The 18,084-nt window shown below is 45.3% G+C and overlaps 1 protein-coding gene across 4 annotated transcripts in view; it reads right to left on the bottom strand.

Annotated features, from left to right (window-relative positions):
- The window catches only part of APBA1 (amyloid beta precursor protein binding family A member 1), a 212,973-nt gene that overhangs the window by 103,939 nt on the left and 90,950 nt on the right, over positions 1–18,084 (bottom strand). The window lies entirely within an intron of this gene.

Below are 18,084 nucleotides of genomic sequence, written 5' to 3'. Positions count from 1 at the left end.
TGGCTTCCTTTGAAAATGTAGCTTATAGGATTTCAGAATCTCTCTTTTATCACCTCCTTTATTTTTTCTGCAAGTGTTAGCCTATTTTGCTGCAAAAAGAGTAACCTTCTCTGTTGCTGGGATGAAAACCCTAATTACTCAGCATTTGAAGTGTGCAGGCTGCTCATGTTTCCACGGCGCCTTGATTAGTGTAATGGCAAATCAGAAACTGTCCAGGTTCCCCTTTAATCTTTGCGGTACACACGGGTGCAGGCTTTCTCTTTCTCAACTTCCCTTAAGTGTGGAAACTCGTCCAGCCTGCTCCACAGAAGGCACAGGGTCTGTGGTCGGAGCAGAGCGGTGCGGAAGACAGGGCAGGCGGCCAGGTGACAGGGCCTGAGGGGCCCAGATGGAATTGCTCAGAGTGGAAAGAAGGACCACACAGCCCAGTGGGCGTGGCAAGATGGGGAGGGGGCTCCTTCCAGAGAGTCGGGGCTCCCGGCCAGAAAGACCCAGAAAAGGACACTGGAGGCAATGGAGGGGGCTGTTGGCATGCTTTTAGACCATCATGAAGGACTTTTGGGGAGCAGGTGGGTGGGATGCCAGCGGCGGTGCCAGCTTCCGGATGGCCTGCATAACCTGCAGCCGACTGAACTTAGCTGAGCGCAGATAGGCCCCCACCTGGTTGGTTGCATTGTGCTTTTCTCCTCAAGACATAGGAACTGCGTACCGCAGAGCCAATGGAGAGTAAGCAGCTAATGGCTCATTCTTTATGCATAAAATGAAGATGTCCTGCCTGAAAATCAATTTACATTGAGCCCAAACACAAGCTCACACTCTAAGTAATTTATCCTCCCGTTCCTCCCATGGAGTTTAACAAACCCAAGCTGGGAAGATGGATTTACAGCACGACTTGTTCTTTCCTCCAAACTGAAATATCAATGCATCCAAGGAGGATTTAAAATCGATGTCATCCACATTCAAAACAGGGATGCCTTCTAGCATTTCAGGGCTAGATAGGACTCACCGTAAAGTGAATTCTGCTTGTACTCCTTATTCTGTTTCAGAGCCAAAACTACCTTCAAAACTTGGAATCCAATTATTTGAGTACTGCAACTTACCCTTAATGGTTTTTATTCATCAGGGATCAGTGACAAATTCACTTTTACAACAACAGAGCTTATAAGAATGGAAATCCAAGAAAGATTGCTATTTTAAGGGTGAATCTTGAGGCTAGCGCTGTGGCATAGTGGGTTGAACTGCCACCTGCTGTGCCAGCATCCCATATGCATACCTGTTTGAGTCCTGGCTGCTCTGCTGCTGATCCAGCTCCCTGCTAACGTGCCTGGGAAAAGAGCAGAGGATGGCCCAATTGCTTGAGCCCCTGTCACCCACTGGGGAGACCTGGATGGAGTTCTGGGCTCCTGGTCCAACCCCAGCCATTGTGGCCATTTGAGAAGTGAACCAGCAGATGGAAGAGCTCTATCTCTCTGTATCTCCCTTTCTCTAACTCTGTCTTTAAAATAAGATAAATCTTTTAAAAAGTGAATCTCTTCCTACCCTTACCGTATTCACTCTTTGCAAACAACATTATGCCCCTTTTCTCAGACATTTCCTTTAAAACTTACTTATTTTGGCTGGCGCCACGGCTCACTAGGCTAATCCTCTGCCTGCGGCACTGGCACCCCGGGTTCTAGTCCTGGCTGGGGCACCAGATTCTGTCCCGATTGCTCCTCTTCCAGTCCAGCTCTCTGCTGTGGCCCGGGAAGGCAGTGGAGGATGGCCCAAGTGCTTGGGCCCTGCACCCTCATGGGAGACCAGGAGGAAGCACCTGGCTCCTGGCTTCAGATCAGTGCAACACTGGCTGTAGTGGCCATTTTGGGGGTGAACCAACAGAAGGAAGACCTTTCTGTCTCTCTCTCTCTCTTTCACCGTCTAACTCTGCCTGTCAAAAAAAAAAAAAAAAAAAGCTTACTTATTTTATTTATTTGAAAGGGAAAGAGAGCAAGAGAGTGTGAGAGAGGTCTCTCCTGACTGTTGGTTCACTCTCCAAATGCCTGTAACAGCCAGGGTCTGCAGCTGGAAGCCAGGAGCTGGGAACCCAATCCTGGTCTCCTGTGGAGGGGCAGGGACCCCACCACCTGAGCCATCAAGTGACGACTCCCTTTCTGCACATCTTCAGGAAGCTAGATTCGAAGCAGAGCTGGGGTGCAAACCCAGGCACTCCAATATGGAATATGGGTTCCCCAAACAGCAAGACAACTCTTGTGCCAGGTGCTTGCCCCTAGTTTTTAAATAGAGGTATCACTCACATTTTGTATATGCACAAATCTTAAGTGCACACTTTGAGGAATGTGTGAGTGTGTGTGTGTGTGTGATTATGTCCACATCCTTGTGTTTCTAAGACGAGGTCATCCCCATCACCCTAGAAAATCTCTTTTTGCCCCTTCTGAGTAAATGTCTCCTCTTCATTCCCAGAGATAACTTCTGGTCCTGTGTATTTTTTAAAAGATTTATTTTATTTATTTGAAAGAGTTATAGAGAGAGATCGAGACAGAGAGAGAGGCCTTCCATCCTCTGGTTCACTCCCCAGATGGCCGCAATGGCTGGAGCTGCGCCGATCTGAAGCCAGGAATCAGGTGCTTCTTCTGGGTCTCCCACGTGGGTGCAGGGGCCCAAGGACTTGGACCATCTTCTACTGCTTTCCCAGGCCATAGCAGAGAGCTGGATCAGAAGAAGAGCAGTCGGGACTAGAACCGGTACCCATATGGGATGCCGGCGCTTCAGGCCAGGGCTTTACCCCACTACACCACAGCGCCTGCCCCCCTATGTCTTTCATCTAGTTCAGATTTACCTGTTCTTGAACTCCATAAAGTGAAATCCTCAAGTATAAACCTTTTTGTGTCTGGCTTCTTTGGCTCAATACAATGAGCAACTCTGAAATTTTTATCGCTCATGCCACTGTAGGAACAGACTTCAACCTTTTCATCCATTCTGCTATTGATAGATATCTGGGCCATTTCCAGTGTGGACACTTTTTGACAGAGCTCATAGAGTAGGTCAGTGGGTTCAGTGGGTGTAGGAGAGGAACCGAGAATTCTAAGTTATTAGCAGAAATATTTTACAGACTGTGATGACTGCATCACGGGTTCCTGGCAGAAATAGAATCTATCTTTCTCACACCCTATAAAGTGTCTGAATCAGAATTATTTGACATCCAATTAAATACATTTGGTCAAGCACAGTGCTAATGAATACGTAAGTGTGCACTGATTTCTTTATGGGCTTGTTGGTTTTTCTGGTGAGATAAGCTCCACCCTCAAGTCTCAGAAAACAACGGGGGTTGGGGGGGGGGAAGGAGTAGGATAGGGGTGAGGTGGGCTCCTTAGTAGTGTTGCCAAGGCACACTGGCCAGCACCAAGGTGACGGAAAGTGTGTGTCACCTGGAAAACTCCTCATCAGACTAGCATGCTAACCCAAAGCACAGCACATGCAACTGGGGTGAACTGTAAGACCATTCAAAAAGCAGCTTACTCAGCTGTCTACTGTGTCCATTGTCAATCAGCTTGCTCTGGGAGTAGGAATGGCACTGGATGGATGTTGATTCTTACACATCACAGGTAGCTTAAGCCTCACAACTCTGCCAAGTGAGTTTTCTCCTTTCCACATAGCAGGTCGAGAAACAGAATGAGAGGCACTCAGTAAATCAAGGTCACACACTTCAGGTCTAGTAGGATCTGAACTACTAGGTTGTCACTAGGGTGTCACTTTGCAAAACCCACCCCTTCTCCTCACACTAGGACTTCTCTATACAATTAGTGGGCACTGCACATTCCATACTTCAAGAATTATAGGGGCTGGCGCTGTGGCATAGGAGGCTATGCCTCCACCTTTGGCGCTGGCATCCTATATGGGCACTGATTCATGTCCTGGCTGCTTCCCTTCTGAGGCAGTTCTGTGAATGACATAGGAAAGCAGTAGAAGATGGCAGCCCAAGTGCTTGGGCCCCTGCACCCATGTGGGAGACCCAGAAGAAGATCCAGGCTCCTGGCTTCGGATCAGTTCAGCTCCAGCCGTTGTGGCCATTTGGGGAGTGAACCTGCAGATAGAAGACCTTTCTCTATTTCTCCCTCTCTCTGTAACTCTCTCTCTCAAATAAATAAATAAAATCTTAAGAAAAAAAAAGAAGTTAGATACAGGTGCAACTGGCTCACTCATGAGCGATCTGTATTTTTTAATGATGAGGACTCTAGACTTCTACTCTTTGCACTCCAAAGGGACCCACACACAAACAGACTCCAGACGTTCCCATCAGTGCACAGCACTAGCAGGGAGCTTAAATATTCTATGACAAAAACTCATCTGATGTGCGCATGGAGCAGCTTGCCTCAGTGCTTTCGTGCTGCTCCAGTCAAAACAGCTCATCATTTCTCATTTTTTCCACCTTAAAAATAAAATTATTTTGATTGTGAGATTTTTGCTGCTGCCTCTCAAGTAAGGCACACACTGTAAAAATAGTGAAGAACGGCAGTTATTTTGAGGTTTTAGAAAACATAGAGAGTGATGTTCCCAGATTGCAAAGATGCGCCTTTCCACAGAGCTTTCCTAATCCCGTAGCTTCAGTAGGAAGGACACCTGCGGGAAGATCGGCTCCCTTCACAAGGCAGTTTCTTAAGAGTTCACGGCGGCCATGAACACAGGGTAGGCTGGAGAACAAGCTCTGGGAGCTCAGAGCAGACACGGATGACCCCAGCGTCTCGCCCGTGTCCTGAGAAGACAACACACTCCCATGAGCTAGTGTCCCAAACCAAGTGAGGCACTGCACACAAGAATAATTCAAGTCGTTTTGCTTGGAGACAGTCTAGGCTTCAGCCAAACAGTAGTGGATGACTGTAGCCGCAGAAACAAGATTTAGTAACAGTTGCACAATCATTTTCCAGTGCAGGAGAGGAAGCAAGCTACACCACTGCACCCTCTCATCCAGACTTTAAACATTTCCTGGAGTGGACAACAAGGGCGGAAAAGGAACAGAGAAGCACTCTGGGGGTGCTGCACTCCACACACCCTTTCACTCTCCCTTGTATACTACTTGATTATTTGAGTAGTTGGGGCTGGGGGCACCCAAAATGGCATCTGTCTTTTTCAAAAGCACTTTTTCTGTATTCTATAACATATTCAAAAACATACATTTAATGCTAGAAACCATGGCATCCTCTGGTTGCACAGTAATTCAGTTGTACAACAGTTCATTGTTTGGTCATTGGCAACATTTATAAAATGGATCATCTCACTGTTAACAGCAGTGTAGAGAGACAGGTGTATCCTCACATCCACTGGCATGCTTGGGACTAGAAATGGTACAACAATTTAATAAAAATTTCACCATATATATAGTGAATATATATATATGTATATATATATAAAGATTGATCAGTTTAAAAAGATACACCAAGGGGCTGGCACTGTGGCATAGCGGGTAAAGCCACCGCCTACTGTGTCGGCATCCCACATGGGTGCCGGTTTGAATCCTGGCTGCTCCACTTCTCATCCAGCTCTCTGCTATGGCCTGTGAAAGAAGTAGAAGATGACCTAAGTGGGAGACTCTGAAGAAGCTCCAGGCTCCTGGCTTCAATTCAGCTCAGCTCTGGCCATTGCGGCCATTTGGAGAGTGAACCAGCAGGTGGAGGACCTCTCCACCTGCCAGAGGATGGAAAATCATTCTCTCTTTTTCTCTCTCTCTGCCTCTGTAGCTCCACCTTTCAAATAAGTGAATAAATCTTTTTTTTTTAAAAAAAAAAGATGCACCAAAACCTTTAATGACTTTTTATAGAAATAAGTAACCTATTAAAGTAGAATTTAGATAAAGTTGAGAAGGCACATGTCATGGTTCTTTAAATGTACATGTCAGTAATTGCCAGTGAGTTGAACAGTTTTGTAGCTTCATACTCCATGCTGATTGTCTCTTCAGGGAATTGTCACATCCTCTGCTCATTTATCTATTGTGGTCTTGGTGTTATGCATAAGAATTATATAAGCTAGTTATATAAGGAGGATATTATCCATTTATCTGTAAAATTTTGTGACTAAGGTGACTGTTTTAATCTAAGCCTAAAACTGATGAACCCAAAATGAGAAAGCAGCTAAATGCCAAAAACAAAGGAAAAAAAAAAAACAAAAACCAAGTCACTTTCATATTTATAGCTCAGCATGAATTGCTTCCTGAGTCTAAATCAGATAAAAAGCATTTATCTAATTCTCCAACTTGAGACTTCCATGCAGTGGGCCCGGGCTTTTCACAGGAACCCTTAAAGTACAGCAATTACACAAACATTGAGGAGCAAAAGCTGTCCCTCTGTCACGTTCACAAGTCTCCCCATTTCACATCAAGTAGAAAACACCCAATCAGTTAAAAATTATGTGGCTCTTAAACAAAACCAGTTTTCCTTTGGTCAGCAAGAACAAGCCACACCATCAGCATCCTGTTCTGTCCACACACTAAAGACTGGAGTCTTGAGGTGCAGATATAGGAAACCAGAGAGGTGCTGGACCTAGACATCAAGACACCTGTGGGCACCTGTGTGTGGGACAGCCCAGCGGAGTTTCCACAAATGCAGAGTTTGTGACAAGCACGGTTGCCTGTCTTTGCAACAGGACCAATAGTTCGCATTTCTTGAAGGACACACACCCATGCTTTATTTATTCCTTAGAGATAAGGATGGTGCCTAACACCCATAGTTGCTTTAGCTCTTCAATTATACTGTAAAATTCACTGTGGCAGCTTGTTGCATTCCTTTTGTGTCAACCAAAAGCACCCGTGGGAGACCTAATTTGGTGATCAAAGCCTTAGCTTAGGAAAGCAAAGAAAGATTTTAGGACACAGACTGATAGCCACTGTGCAGAGACAGAATGGAGAAAGAAATTAGCAAACATCCAGCTAAAACGTTCTCCAGGGTAGGGATTCACGGTAATAAATGGAATCATTTAGAGCTTGAAGGAAGTTTACCTGTGGGAGACTGCGGATTGCTTCTGGGACCACTGCATTTCATCAGCCTAAAAATGGAGCTGCCTGTAGAATTTCTAGGTCAGCAAAAGATACAGGAGAGACACGGAGACCTAACAAGATGAGAGGCTAGCATAAATCATTTATATGGGGTTAAGAATGCTAAGATTAACGAATTAGGAGGCTACATATACCAAATCCACAGTATTGTAACCATGATAACGAACGACATTATTAATGAACCACGGGAAAAGGAGGTGAGACAATTAGATGGCTCAGAATAGCTCCTTTAATTATCCTGATAAGCCCTGTGCTCACTCAACTCCACAAAGAGAAACTACGTCCAAGTTTTCTTAGGGTCACCTCCTTCACCCGTGGCAAGGTGTAGGTACTGATGAAGTGTATTCAGTGCACGGGTCCTAGCTGCTCCCAGGAAGGAAGCCACTGGATGCAGTCTTCAACATGGGCAGAGACAGACTTTCCAGTACCTGTCCTCCAGCAGAGCTTCTACAGCTTGGGGACAGCGAGCCAAACCGCATCACAGAATCTGCAAGCAATAACAGTCTCTTCCTCCTCTTCTCCCTCTGCCCCCACTATCCTATTGCCCCAGATCAGAAGTCTGATAATTCCCAACATGTCTGAACTGGGGGCATAGCCATTGACTATGTAGGAGTGGTCAAAAATTAGAGCAAAGGCAACCAGCGAGAAAGAGAGCAGAAGCCCGTGCCTGGGCTTGGATAATTTCAGGAAAGGGCTGTTAATCAGAAGTTTCAAACTGGAGGCCATAGGCTACAGTGCACATGCGCACACACACACATTTGCCTTAAAAAGGTTCATTCTGTCCTGTTTGTTGCAGCCACAATGCTCCTGGCTGTCTTCTACTTTGGCTTATCCTTTGTTGTTGCTTCTTTTGTGGTCTAATACATATTAGATTTTCTTAAATGCTCTATGTTTTGTGTGAAATGTATACTGCCTAGCTGTTGGAGCAGGGCTCTTTCTAAAATTGAAAGTTCACATTCATTAATAGTGTTGTCCAGATCGTCCAGATCTTCGGATATTTTTGACTCTTTCTGGGGGCTGGTGCTGTGACATAGTGGGCTAAGCCTCTGCCTGTGGTGTGGCCATCCCATATGGGTGCCAGTTGGTTTTCCAACTTCTCCTCCTCCAATCCAGCTCTTTGCTTGTGGTCTGGGAAAGCAGTGGAAAATGGCCCTAGTCCTTGGGCCCCTGCACCCACTTGGGAGATCTGGAAGAAGCTCCTGGCTCTTGGCTTTATAACAGCTCAGCTCCGGCTGTTGTTGCTGTTTGGAGAGTGAACCAGCAGATGGAAGACCTTTCTCTCTGTCTCTCCCTCTCTCTGTCTGTAACTCTACCTCTCAAATAAATAAATAAAATCTTAAAAAAAAAATAAAGTTCAAGTTCATTGATAGTGTTGTTCAAATCTTCCAGATCTTTGGTTATTTTTGACTGCTTAAGGTATCATAAAATCTCCCATGTAATTATGAATTTGTCTATTTCTCCTTGCGTTCTATTATATTTTTTGCTTTATTTAATTTGAGACTTTTATCTCTTGGTTGAATTATATCTGAAAATTTTTGTGTGTGTGTTAAATTCTATGGGCCCTTGTTTCTTTTTAAATGTTTATTTATTTATTTACTTACTTATTTATTCGAAAGAGATACAGAGAGGCAGAGGCAGAGAGAGAAAGGTCTTCCATCTGCTGGTTCACTCCCCAGATGGCCACAATGTCCAGAGCTGTGCTGATCCGAAGCTGGGAGCCAGGAGCTTCTTCTAGGTTTCCCACATGGGTGCAGGGGCCCAAGGACTTGGGCCATCTTCCACTGCTTTCCCTGGCCACAGCAGAGAGCTAGATTGGAAGTGGAGCAGCTGGGACTTGAACTGGCGCCCATATGGGATGCTGGCACTGCAGGTGGAGGCTTTATCCACTACACCACAGCACCGGCCCAAGGGCCCTTGTTTTTTTTAATGTTTTTCTTCTAATTAAACATTTTACCTCCTCTTGTTTTGTATAATATGTTTTGGGAAGTCTTGTACACAGCATGGTACAGTATCTGTTCTAACCGACATTAAGTGTTCTATCTGCTAATAAATTACATTTACATTATGATAACTGACTTAACAGGAGCTGCTTCTTCCATTAGTTTTTTTCTGTTTACTATGTCCTTTCCATATTTCTGTTTTTCTCCTTTTCAGCTTTCTTTTAGATTGAATAATTTCTTAACTCTATTTTTGAATCAATTGAAAACAAAAATTAGATACTTTGTTCTTGTTGGTTTTGTGCCTACCTTATATTGTTAGCATTGACTCAAAGTTCAAGTTAAACAGTGTTCTTAGCCTCCTCTAGAATAAAACCAGAAGCTAAGAAGGCTGAAGCCCAACAACCACTTATCACCTCCCAACATGGTTATCTAGTTTTTCAGTTCTCTCTTGCTTTTAACCTCCACCCCTCAAAGGCATTTTCTTTTTGTTAGTCAATGTTTGTTTAAAGGAAACCACTTTTTATTTCTCATTTTCTTTTCTCTCAATTCATTTTTTTAAATTTTTTTTGACAGGCAGAGTGGACAGTGAGAGAGAGAGACAGAGAGAAAGGTCTTCTTTGCCGTTGGTTCACCCTCCAATGGCCACCGTGGCCGGTGCTTGGGCCATCCTCCACTGCACTCCCTGGACACAGCAGAGAGCTGGCCTGGAAGAGGGGCAACCGGGACAGAATCCGGCGCCCCGACCAGGACTAGAACCCGGTGTGCCGGCGCCGCAAGGCGGAGGATTAGCCTAGTGAGCCGTGGCGCTAGCTCGATTCATTATTAAAATCTACTTCTGGGTTATATCTCATTCTTGGAGGAATGTGTCTTGAGTAATTCTTTAGTGAATATTTATGAAAAGTAAATTTAAAAAGTCTTTATTATGGCCTCCCTCTTTGAAAAAAAAAGTACATCCTTTTTGGGGGAGGCTTAAAACAGATTCGGTGAGCTATGTAATGTGCGTACCTCCCAAGGGTGTAGCTCAGTGAACCTTACATATGTGCACACCCATGCAAATACCGCCCACATCCAGGGCTGTAGCATTCCCATCACGCCAGAGTCCCCTCGTGCCCCTTCAGCGTCTACAGCCACCCCACTAATCAACGAGCCAGCACTGCTCACTAACATAATCTATTTCTTGAACATCATAGAATTGGAATCATACAGTAGGTACTCTTTTGGGTCTGGCTCCTTTCATTTAATGCAATACAAGGATACTTCAAAAAGTCTGTGGGAAAATGGAATGAAAATATACATTTATTTTGGTGAAAAAAAAAAAAACCTGAAAACCATGCATACAAGAGGTCTGTAAAAAGTTCATGGAAAATACCTATTATGAAAAAAAGCTATGTATGTGTCTCAAGAAAGGTTTGCACCCAAGTAAATTTCTCTTTTAATTTTTCCACAAACCTTCTGAAATACCCTCATTGCCCAAAAAACTACTATTTTTATCAGCCCCCCCCCCACTGTGTATTCCATACTATTATCAGTCTTAAAAGGGGAATTAACAGAATGTTGGGTTGAGATTTTCTCTCATATTTTTTGAACATGTTATTCCCGCATCTTTTTTCTTTTTAAGATTTATTTATTTATTTGAAAGGCAGAGAGACAGAGGTCTTCCATCTGCTAGTTCACTCCCCAGAAGGCCGCAATGGTTGGAGTTAGGCTGATCTGAAGTCAGGAGCCAGGTGCTTCTTCCAGGTCTCCCACATGGGTGCAGAGGCCCAAGGACTTGGGCCATCTTCTACTGCTTTCCCAGGCCACAGCAGAGAGCTGGATTGGAAGTGGAGCAGCCGAGACTCGAACTGGCACCCACATGGGATGCTGGCACTGCAGCCGGCCGCTTTACCTGCTACACCACAGTGCCAGCTCCAGCGCATCTTTTTATCTCTACTGTTTCCGGAAAGGAGTAGGCCGACAGCTGAATCCCTTTTCTTCAACGGCAATTTGAGCATTTCCTCTGGCTGATTACTTTTACCCTTTCTGGTTATTTTGACATTTCACTTCATCTTTGGTATCCTAGGATTTCCGTCTACTGTGGGGCAGATCTGTTTTTGGTGATGAGGAGCGATGGACAGACGTCCGTGTGTTTCTTCAGTCTAAGGCGACCTCTGCGGACCGCTGCATCACTGGGGTGGATGAGAAGCCCATAGCGGTCCAGCTGTACCCGGAATGAGTGTGATGGAAGAAGTGTCGGAAGCCCCGCTCTCGAGAAAGCAGTAACCCTTGGGGACCTCCATCTTATATGGGGAATACCTTTCCCTCCTGCTTGGAGAGGTCCCTGCACACCTGGGAGTGAACACAGGGGTCTCTGTCCTGAGACCACAGCCGGAGTTTTCTAACTGAGCTCCTGGGAGCTTCCACTTCCTGTCTCACATGTGGTGATTTTCCTTTAAAGAAAAAGTCAATTACTATGATTTCTTTAAAAAGGAGTATTTTAGGCAATTGTTCTATTTGTTTGTGGCTAACAGAGACTCCACATGGGCTTTGTCTACCAAACTGCACGAATTTAATCTTTCCCGTCCATTTCATTGCCTGATCCCTTCTGGCTTTTGAGTGGCTTTTGAAGTTGGAGAGACCTGGATTTGAATCACTGTTTGACTACTGATGGTCTATTTGACACTGGAGAGGTTACTTAGCCTCTCTAAATCCAGTTTCCTCCTCGCCAATAGGAGGATGATAACAACTGAACTCAAGGGGCTGGTGCTGAGGTGTAGCAGGTTAAGCCTTGGCCTGCAGTGCGGCATCCCTTATGGGTGCTGGTTGGGGTCCTGGTTGCTGTACTTCTTCTTTTTTTTTTTTTGTTTTAAAGATTTTATTTATTTATTTGAGAAGTAGAGTTACAGACAGCGAGAGGGAGAGACAGAGAGAAAGGTCTTCCTTCTGTTGGTTCACACCCAGATGGTCGCAAGCCAGGAGCCAGGTGCTCTTCCCAGTCTCCCATGCCGGTGCAGGGGCCCAAGCACTTGGGCCATCCTCTGCTGCCTTACCAGGCCATAGCAGAGAGCTGGATTGGAAGAGGGGCAGCTGGGACCAGAACCAGAGTCCATATGGGATGCCGGCGCCGCAGGCGGAGCATTAACCAAGTGAGCCCCGGCGCCGGCCCCGGCTGCTGCACTTCTGACCCAGCTCTCTGCTGTGGCCTGGGAAAGCACTGGAGAATGGCTCAGGTCCTTGGGCCCCTGCACCCATGTGGGAGACCCGGAAGAAGCTCCTGGCTCCTGGCTCCTGGCTCCTGGCTCCTGGCTTCGGATTGGTTTAGCTCCAGCCATTGCGGCCATTCAGGGAGTGAACCAGTGGATGGAAGACCTCTCTCTCTCTCTCTCTCTCACTCTCTCTCTCTCTCTCCTTCTCTCTGTCTGTAACTCTGCCTCTCAAATAAATAAGTGAATAAATAAGTTCTTAGCTCAAAACATTGCTGTGAAGGAAAACCATGCAAATGAATGTACAGCAGTTGGCACAGTACATTGGTGAACACTCATCAACTATTGTGTTATTTAAAAAAACTATTGCATACAACATTACTCAATTTATGAATTTGCCTACATAGAAATTGGGCTTACAAATAAGTTGATGCCACATAGAAACAAAAAGATATCTTTCATGGAAAGGGAGTAAACTAAATAACTAAATATGATAACATGGATTATGCATATGTGAGATATATAAAGTTGTTCTTTAAAAATACTACTGTGCAAAAGCCCCAAGCTCTGAGAATTCTCCAAAATAGTGGAAAATCCTTTGAGAGAAGAGAGAGAAGAGAAAGGCCCACACACACATAGGAAGAGAAAGAGAGAGAGAGAGAGAGAGAGAACAGAAGAACGGAGGGAAGTACTAGAACCTAAAGAGATAAGGGCTTGCCCTGGGTGCTAATCAATGTGCTGCTTCCTTCTTGAGAAAGTTGCTATGAGAACAAGGTGAACTCAGCATGTGCTCGCCATGCATTGGTCGATGTTGTGTTGCAGGCTCCCTTACCCACTGTGGAGCCGGAACAAAGAGCCCGCTGACTTGCTGCACTGGTCACACTTGGTGGGTACTGCCTTGGGGTCACTTCTGCACCATCCTGTGCTAACAGCCTGCACCAAGCAATACTCACAGGTGGAGAACAATCCGAATAATGCAATATAATCAAAGAGAGTCCACTACAAACCAGTCGGTGTGTGCTCCAGAGCTCAGAGGTCCACGGGAGTCTCCAGGACCACTGATGTGGGGGTACAGATAGACCCCCCAACCATTGGCGGGTCCAGGGAGGGTCTTTTAAGGCAACTGTGATTACCGATTACCACAATATTCATACCTGTGATTTAATCCCTCGGTTTTTTTGGTGGTGGGAAGGTGATGCTTTTTTTCTCAAGGAGTTTTTCAGAAGCAGCGGATGTGGCTTCCTTCCAAGGCAGACCTGCTTGCCATGCACATTCGAAAGGAAGTCGCTTGCTACCGTAAGGCCAAATCACGCATTAGATTTAATTTGCAACATGAGAATTCACTTTATAGTGCACCTATTACCGGCATCTTCAAAATAGCCCAGATTTTGTTGATTCTATTTGAATGTCCGCTTTAGTCAAAATTTTAAGAATTAATTCAAGAACAAAAAACAACCCCAACATATTGTGGGTGCTTGGCCTACTGTAAAGAGAAAAAACTAGATCTGTCCAAATAGAAAATTTTAATTCTTATCTTAAAAATGTAAAGTATCTTTTGAGGTACCGATGTAAAAAGCAAGGAAGTTAAAAAACAACCAAAACGATAAAACTATATCGATAGATTTGAACACTATGGAACAAAATTATTTTTTAAAGATTTATTTATTTATTTGAAAGGCAGAGTTATAGAGAGGCAGAGGCAGAAAGAGAGAGAGAGAGAGAGAGAGAGAGAGAGAGAGAGAGAGAGAGGTCTTCCATCTGCTGGTTCACTCCCCAAATGGCAGCAACAGCTGGAGCTGGACCAATCCAAAGCCAGGAGCCAAGAGCTTCTTTCAGAATTTGGGCTATCTTTTACTGCTTTCCCAAGCCACACCACAGAGCTGGATCAGAAGTGGAGCAGTCAGGACTTGAACTGACACCCATATGGGATGCCAGCACTGCGGACTGGAGCTTTAACCCGTTGAGCTACAGCATCAGTCCCGGAAAATAATTATTTTAACATTCACCATAACTACCAGTTCTGAAAGGTGTGGCTACCAAATTTAGCTTATTTCTTAGGAAATGATTATTTTCTAAATCGTGACCAGAATTTAAAGTCAACTCCCTGGAGCTGGTGCTGTGGCTTAGTGGGTAAAGCCACCACCTGCAGTGCTGACATCCCATATGGACCCCTGCATCCACGTGGGAGACCCAGAAGAAGCTCCTGGCTCCTGGCTTCAGATCGGTGCAGCTCCGGCTATTGAAGCCAATTGGGCAGTGAACCAGCAGATGGAAGACCTCTCTCTCTCTGCCTCTCCTTCTCTCTCTGTGTAACTCTGACTTTCAAATAAATAATATGATATGATATGATATGATATAATATAATAAAGTCAACTTTGAAAGCCTTCAGCTCAGCTTTGCTCTGAGCCTCAGCAGCCCATTGGCTGGGCTGGTCCACTTATAATGTGAATGCTTCCCACACAGAAGTCTGTCATATCCCATAAACATTAAGTCATCAAATGTGCAAGATCCTTAAAATCTGGATTGCATACTCTCACACTTTTGGTGATACCATACCTAAAAAAAGGTAACAAAAAGGTGCATCTCTGTCTAACTTGTCATTTTTCAGTTAAAAATGCCTTGTGTTTCCCATCTATGCAATATGGGCTTTCAAATTAAAAAGATTTTGCTCCTAAATTTCTCCTATCCTCTTAACAGCCACAAAGGAGGTATCATCAAAGCTCCTCTCCTAAAATGATTGTAAGATAGAAGTCCCACTATTAGCAAAATTGTTTTCTGAAAATCAAGACATTTCTTTGAATTCAAAAGTAGAAAAGTGGAGCCAGCCTTGTGACGTGGTGAGTTAAGTCGCAGCCTCAGACCCCGACATCCTGTATGAGCACCTGTTCAAGTCCCGGCTGCTCCAACTCTGACCCAAGCGCCCAGCTAATGCGCCTGGGAAAGCAGCAGAAGATGACCTGAGCAGTTAGGCCCCTGCTACCAACACAGGAGATTCAGAAGAAGCTCCTGGCTCCTGGATTCAGCCTGACCTGGACCATCCCTGGCTCTTGTGGCCATCAGGGGAGTGAACCAGCAGAAGGAAGATCTCTTTCTAACTTTCTCCTCACCCCTACTCGCTCTACAACACTTTCAAATAAATAATAAATCCTTACAAAATAAAAAAGTAGAAATGTTTCCTCAAGGGGTTAGTACACGGACATTTTTTAAAGTTCATGGAAAAATGGAATTAGAAGATAAGCTGGAACTGGCACTGTAGTGTAGTAGGCTAAACCTCCACTTGCAGTGCCAGCATCTGATATGGGCGCTGGTTTGAATCCCAGCTACTCCACTTCTGATCCAGCTCTCTGCTATGGCCTGGGAGAGAGTGGAGGATGGCCCAAGTGCTGGGCCCCTGTACCCACATAGGAGACCTGGAAGAAGCTCCTGGCTTTGGATTGGCCCAGCTCTGGACGTTGCAGCCATCTGGAGAGTGAACGAGTGGATGGAAGACCCTTCTCTCTGTCTCTCCCTCTCTCTGTAACTCTGACTCTCAAATAAATAAATAAAATCTTTTTTAAAAAAAGCAATAATTGCGGTACAAAAAGTCTGTGAAATACATGTATAATTTTTTTTCATAATACATTTTTTAAAAATTTATTTGACAGGTAGAGTTATAGACAGTAAGAGAGAGAGACAGAGAGAAAGGTCTTCCTTCCGTTGGTTCACTCCCCAAATGACCACCATGGCCAGTGCTGCACCGATCTGAAGCCAGGAGCCAGGTTTTTCTTCCTGGTCTCCCATGCAGGTGCAAGGCCCAAGCACTTGGGCCATCCTCCACTGTCTTCTCAGGCCACAGCAGAGAGCTGGAGTGGAAGAGGAGCAACCGGGACTAGAACCCATTGCCCATATGGGATGCCAATGCTGCAGGTGGAGGATTAACCAAGTAAGCCACAGTGCCAACCCCGTAATACATATTTTTAAAATTAAAAAAAATTTTTTTTAAATTTTTTGACAGGCAGAGTTAGACAGTGAGAGAGAGAGAGACAGACAGAGAGAAAGGTCTTCCTTTTCCATTGGTTCACCCCTCAATGGCCACTCTGGCCGGCGCGCTGCACCTATCTAAAACCAGGAGCCAGGAGCTTCCTCCTGGTCTCCCATGAGGGCGCAGGGCCCAAGCACTTGGGCCATCCTCCACTGCCTTCCTGGGCCACAGCAGAGAGCTGGACTGGAAGAGGAGCAACCTGGACAGAATCTGGTGCCCCAACCGAGACTAGAACCCGGGGTGCCGGCACCTCAGGCAGAGGATTAGCCAAGTGAGCTGTGGCACCGGCCATAATACACATTTTTAGTAAACTTTTTGAAGATGCCTTGTATACAGGTTACATGGTTATCAAATCTGGGTATGCATGGAACTGACATATTATCCTTTTCTACTTGGTTGGCCCCCTATTGATAGAGAATATACTGACTAATGTTATTCCCAAATTGTTGGCTACTTGGTTTTAATCTGATAGAAAAGAATTTGCTAGAGAGACTTGTCTGCCCAGCAGGATTCAGATCCCTGTAAAGAACCCCACGACTTCCGGCAAAGCAGCCACATCAGCTGCTCGGGATCTGGCGCTCCTGACGCTCAGGTGGACAGCAGCTTTCTCTAAGATGTGCAGGAGATGGGGGCAGGTCTCAGGCTTTGCAAAGCCTCATTCTCTCCACAGCACCCACTGGCTTTTGTTAGTGTAAAAGTCACTGGGATAAATTGTCAAGAAATACAAGCTACCCACTGCAAAAACAAACAGTGCAGTCCCTCGTCAGTGTCCAGTCTCAGTAACCTGTGCTTGGTGGCCTTCACTGGACAGCAAGGGACTGCTTTCCTGTGGGGGTGTCCTCTATTCCCAGGGGCTCAACCTCCATAAAGCGCAGCTCCCCAGACTCTCAATTCCAGAAGCTCCTTCCAGCGCCTTCCCTCCAACTGTCTGTACTTGGAGTAATCGCTTCTCAGATCCAGGAGTATAGGCTTGCTGATGAGTGATGGAACTCCCCCGAATGCAGTTAATCTGAGGGGCACTGGAAGAGCAGGGTCAATTCACTCCCTGCAGCAACACTCAGAAACCCAGTGACAACCAGTGTGGCTCTGATACCGAAGGGCAATGTCCTTCCAAGAGCTTCATGAATGTTTATGTAGTGATCACAGAGCAATATTTTAAAACAAAGATGGAAACATCTCTGAATTGTAAATTCTGAAAATTATTTATCACTTATTTGAGGGGGAGGAGGGGAGAGAGAGCACCCATCTGCTGATTCACATCCCAAATGTGGGCCACAGCCAGGGCTGGGCTGGGGACAAAGCAGGAGCCAGGAAGGCCATCACGGTCTCCTATGTGGGTGGCAGGAAGCCTAATCCTGAGCCATCACCATGCCTCCTAGGCCTGCAGTGGAAAGAACTGACGTCAGCAGCTGGAACAGAGGCTCAAACCCAGGCATTCCAATAAGGCAGAAGAGTATCTTAAATGCCCACTCCACCCAAAGGTCCATTTTGCCAACATTTCCTTAGGCTATGGATGTGCATGTCCATCAAGTGGGCTTGATATTGCTTTTGTAACTGGGGTAGAAGGTAACAAAGTGATCTCCTTATGCTTTTCTTCAGCTGATCAGAGTGAAACTTAGAATTTCTGTCAATTTTTAAAATAAAGTAAAAACAACAACAACAAAAAAACACCCAAAATGTGTCCTGAAGAGGGCCAGAATTTTTGGAAGTACTAAGAGACATCATACCCACTAGGGTTCCTATTTTCTAAAAATCAGAAAATGCCAATGTTGGCAAGGCTGTGGAGAAACTGGAGCCCTCGTGCACTACTAAGCAGGAATGTAAAGTGGTGCAGCCATTTTGGAAGACACGGCTGCTCCTTAAAAACTTGAACTTGGAGCAGGCATTTGGCATAGTGGGAAA

This window comes from Oryctolagus cuniculus, chromosome 1 (genome assembly GCF_964237555.1).
Source record: "Oryctolagus cuniculus chromosome 1, mOryCun1.1, whole genome shotgun sequence".
Classification (NCBI taxonomy): Eukaryota; Metazoa; Chordata; class Mammalia; order Lagomorpha; family Leporidae; genus Oryctolagus; species Oryctolagus cuniculus.
Note: the sequence above shows the minus strand (reverse complement) of the source record. Positions and strands in the feature narration are given on the sequence as shown.